The sequence below is a fragment of the Nymphalis io genome, chromosome 26 (genome assembly GCF_905147045.1).
Source record: "Nymphalis io chromosome 26, ilAglIoxx1.1, whole genome shotgun sequence".
Lineage (NCBI taxonomy): Eukaryota > Metazoa > Arthropoda > Insecta > Lepidoptera > Nymphalidae > Nymphalis > Nymphalis io.
In genome coordinates, this window is record NC_065913.1 from 9587501 (window position 1) to 9592500 (window position 5000).

The 5000-nt window shown below is 44.7% G+C and overlaps 2 non-coding genes across 2 annotated transcripts; both read left to right on the forward strand.

The window, feature by feature from the left end:
* The first annotated feature begins 1167 nt into the window (after positions 1–1167).
* Positions 1168–3070, forward strand: LOC126778659 (small subunit ribosomal RNA). Its single transcript, XR_007670206.1, has one exon. It is a non-coding gene; the product is annotated as a small subunit ribosomal RNA (ribosomal RNA).
* Positions 3071–4473: 1403 nt separating this feature from the next.
* Positions 4474–4630, forward strand: LOC126778644 (5.8S ribosomal RNA). Its single transcript, XR_007670193.1, has one exon. It is a non-coding gene; the product is annotated as a 5.8S ribosomal RNA (ribosomal RNA).
* The last annotated feature ends 370 nt before the right edge of the window (positions 4631–5000 follow it).

The window sequence follows — 5000 nt, forward strand, 5'->3', positions numbered from 1 at the left end:
AGGTTAGGGGGTTGGGGGGGAGTTCTTTGTTTTATTCCTTGCGACGGGGAGGGGGTTGATATTATATATAAAACATTAAATATAAAAATATTCGAAAAAAATACATCCGCCGTTATGAAGCGCCGAATGTCATATTCATCGTCCGGCATATACATAGAGTACGTTCGGTTCGAACGTCGAACGATATATATGAAAATATTATTTCGTGAGACGCGTCGCAACCGTTGAAGATAAGACTCTATCGAAAAGTTGTTTTCTTCTAGTATTGTATTATATTATAATGTATTGCTGCTGCCGCGGTCGTCGTCGTCGTAAGCTCGTCGCGGCGTTGTCGTTTTACAATAATAATATATTATACAAATAATGTGGAGAAATATACTTTTCGTTCTATAACTGTGCCGACCGACGGACGTACGTAAGTTGCTCTTTCTAAAGCGACTCCGGCGTCGTCATCGCTCCTCTCTCTACAAATTCATCGACATGATAACGTATGACGTTCTCGTGTAGATTTATTGTGGACCCCGATGTGTGGTGCGATGACGATGTCTTCGGAGATAAACGCGGCAGACGGAGTTTTTAAAAGATTCAGTACGTTCGTTTAATGCATATAGAAATGTATGCGAAACGGTCGTTCCTAAAACTCTTTATATTAACAAAAACTATCATGTACGAAAAATACATAACCCGAGTATCGGTACGAACACTCAAACACCGGGCGTCGATCCGAATGTTTCACGACACATATATCCGTTGAACAATAACATACGTGCACATCGTGTACGGAAGTGTTTCTAAAATGAACGATCTCGTTTCGAATATTCATATTCGTGACCGTCGAGTGTCATCTTAGAAGACGAATCGTCGTCGTCGTCGTCGTGCTCTTCTCGGGCTACTTCGATGTCGTCGGTTATTTATCATTATTTATTATGATAATGAATGAAAAAAGTCAACCGTAAGAGTCTATCGCGTCTAACGCGATCGAATCGATACGGTACGACGAACCTCGTTTCGAAGCGACGACGAACGAAGACAACGTCGTCGTCGTCGTCGTCGTTGCTAGAAACGAGAATCGAGTTAAATGAGAGAGAAACTTACGGCGAAGGTGTCGCGTTCGCGCAAGCACGCACGGACGTGTCGTCGTCGTCGTCGAGAATAATCTATGTTAGCTCCCTGGTTGATCCTGCCAGTAGTTATATGCTTGTCTCAAAGATTAAGCCATGCATGTCTCAGTGCAAGCCGTATTAAGGCGATACCGCGAATGGCTCAATATATCAGTTTTGGTTCCTTAGATCTTACTCAGTTACTTGGATAACTGTGGTAATTCTAGAGCTAATACATGCAATCAGAACTCTGACCAGTGATGGGATGAGTGCTTTTATTAGATCAAAACCAATCGACGGAGGGCGTCTCGTCCGAAGTCGTTAATTTTGATGAATCTGGATAACTTTTGCCGATCGCATGGTCCAGTACCGGCGACGCATCTTTCAAATGTCTGCCTTATCAACTTTCGATGGTAGTTTCTGCGACTACCATGGTTGTCACGGGTAACGGGGAATCAGGGTTCGATTCCGGAGAGGGAGCCTGAGAAACGGCTACCACATCCAAGGAAGGCAGCAGGCGCGCAAATTACCCACTCCCGGCACGGGGAGGTAGTGACGAAAAATAACGATACGGGACTCTTTCGAGGCCTCGTAATCGGAATGAGTACACTTTAAATATTTTAACGAGGAACAATTGGAGGGCAAGTCTGGTGCCAGCAGCCGCGGTAATTCCAGCTCCAATAGCGTATACTAAAATTGTTGCGGTTAAAAAGCTCGTAGTTGCATTTGTGCGCCGCGCTGTCGGTGCACCGCATCCGCGGTGATACTGACACGTTTGCGGAGCATATCGTCGGTGAGCCGGCGGTAAAACGCCGGTTCAATATCAAAATCCTATCGCGGTGCTCTTCGGTGAGTGTCGAGGTGGGCCGACAATTTTACTTTGAACAAATTAGAGTGCTCAAAGCGGGCTCAAAATGCCGCTTGAATATTTCGTGCATGGAATAATAGAATATGATCTCGGTTCTATTTTGTTGGTTTTCAGAACTCCGAGGTAATGATTAATAGGGATAACTGGGGGCATTCGTATTGCGACGTTAGAGGTGAAATTCTTGGATCGTCGCAAGACGAACATCAGCGAAAGCATTTGCCAAAGGTGTTTTCATCAATCAAGAACGAAAGTTAGAGGTTCGAAGGCGATTAGATACCGCCCTAGTTCTAACCGTAAATATGTCATCTAGCGATCCGCCGACGTTACTACAATGGCTCGGCGGGCAGCTTCCGGGAAACCAAAGATTTTGGACTCCGGGGGGAGTATGGTTGCAAAGCTGAAACTTAAAGGAATTGACGGAAGGGCACCACCAGGAGTGGAGCCTGCGGCTTAATTTGACTCAACACGGGAAATCTCACCAGGCCCGGACACCGGAAGGATTGACAGATTAATAGCTCTTTCTTGATTCGGTGGGTGGTGGTGCATGGCCGTTCTTAGTTGGTGGAGCGATTTGTCTGGTTAATTCCGGTAACGAACGAGACTCTAGCCTGCTAAATAGGCGTCGTCATTTAGGTGTGCCCGATTTCGGTCGAGCAACTCACTGGCGGCGTATTAAAATTCTTCTTAGAGGGACCGGCGGCTTCGAGCCGCACGAGATTGAGCAATAACAGGTCTGTGATGCCCTTAGATGTCCTGGGCCGCACGCGCGCTACACTGAAGGAATCGGCATGTTCTCCCTGGCCTAGAGGCCCGGGCAACCCGTTGAAACTCCTTCGTGCTGGGGATTGGGGTTTGCAATTATCCCCCATAAACGAGGAATTCCTAGTAAGCGCGAGTCATAAGCTCGCGTTGATTACGTCCCTGCCCTTTGTACACACCGCCCGTCGCTACTACCGATTGAATGATTTAGTGAGGTCTTCGGACCGACACGCGGTGGCTTCACGGCCGTCGGCGTTGCTGGGAAGTTGACCAAACTTGATCATTTAGAGGAAGTAAAAGTCGTAACAAGGTTTCCGTAGGGGAACCTGCGGAAGGATCATTAACGTACGTTTATCTATCTCGAATTCTGTTTCGTCTCTGTGCGGATCGAGCTCTTCTCTGTATACGAGCGAGATAAACAGTGCAGCACGAAAGAGCAATGAGAGTGCCGATATAAGACGATATAATAAAACAATAACAATAACAACAACCAAAAAGAATCATAATACGAAAAAATGCGAATTCGATCGGTGGATCGCATTATCGTTTCTCCGACGACGACGACGACTACGTCGTCTTCGTCTAGGCGTTCGTTGATATACGAGTCGTCATCGCCTTCGACGTTAGTATCATCACGTATGAAAATAACGATATTCGCAAAAAAATATATAAATACAATACGTATCGCTGAAGCGTCGTCATCGAATCGATATACGTATATATATTAAAACGTAGTATTATAAAAAGAGATACGAATATAACGATCGTCGTAAGACGTATGTAATCGTGTACTTTCAATTCGAATGTGGACGTCGTATGTACGCGGCGAACGTAACTAGCGAGAACGCTAGCTAACGAACATCGAAGTTGCACGCGTGCAGTCTTCACTCGTCGTTACCGTAGTCGTCTTCGTTATACCTGTGTACGTAGACCGGCAAGAATCCGCGCCGCGAGTCACATGTATAATATATATACGACGCTGTATACGTTTCGAGTTCAAGACTCTCGTCGCTCTTCGTTTTCGTTTTCGTCTTTCGTTCTTCGTCTACGTCTACGTCTACGTCTACGTTACGCGTCGTCGTCTCCGTTCGATTACGAGTCTCGTCATCGTTTACATCGATCGGTCGTTATGTGAGTGTCGATTTGAATTCGTTTTTGAATTTAATATGATATCGATTCGTGGTGACGTCGATGTGTTTTCGTGTTTTGTGTTTTATGCGTTATATCATATTTTCATAGAGGCCTCGTGCTTTCGATCGATACGTGCGATGATGCGTTTCACACGCTCTCCTAGACGATGATACGATGATCGACGATCAGTCAGTCAGTCGATCGGTCAGTCGGCGGGGATACGAGAAGCGTCCGCTGAAAGTTTCGTTTGTTTTTTTCGTAAAATGAAATAAAACAAAATGCGGTTCGGCGTTCGTATGTCGTTCGGATGCGAGACGACGACTCCGAATATAATAAAAACGGGGTCGTTCAACGCGTCCCTTCTGATGTTTCGACGTCGGTTTCTCGAGGAAAGCACGATGTTGTCGTCTTTCGATAGCGCATCGTCATCTTCAAATAACGTATATTTTTTTTTAATTTTTTTTTTTTAATATTTTTTTTTTTTTTAATTTTTATTTATATACTGAAAAGAAATAAAAAAAGAAAAAAAAAAAAAATTTAAACAAACTAATATCACGGGCGTGTATAGAATCGCTTCAGTGATCGTAGAAACTAATCATCATGAAAATAAACAATTACCCTGGACGGTGGATCACTTGGCTCGCGGGTCGATGAAGAACGCAGTTAACTGCGCGTCATAGTGTGAACTGCAGGACACATTTGAACATCGACATTTCGAACGCACATTGCGGTCCGTGGAGAAACATCCAGGACCACTCCTGTCTGAGGGCCGGCTGTATAAAAATATATACCACACTGTTCAATGTTTAATGTGTATATAGTTTTTCGTAATGTTAAACTTTTATACGTTATTCTCGAACACATGACGGTATCCGTTTTAGAGTTCGTTCGTATACGAATACGAACCGACTCTCTCTCGGTCCGTTCAAATATTTCAATACGACGTGTATGTATGTTTATGTACCATGCGTGTTCGTGTATATTACAAAATTTTTGTATTTATATACGGTTCGTGTGTACGTTTACGTCACGGAGTTTCGTTATGCGCGATGTGTGAGAGACCGAGAGCGTCGCTCGCTCTACCGATTCGTACGTCTACGTCGTCTACGTCGTCTTCGTCGTCGTCGTCGTCGTCGTCGTCT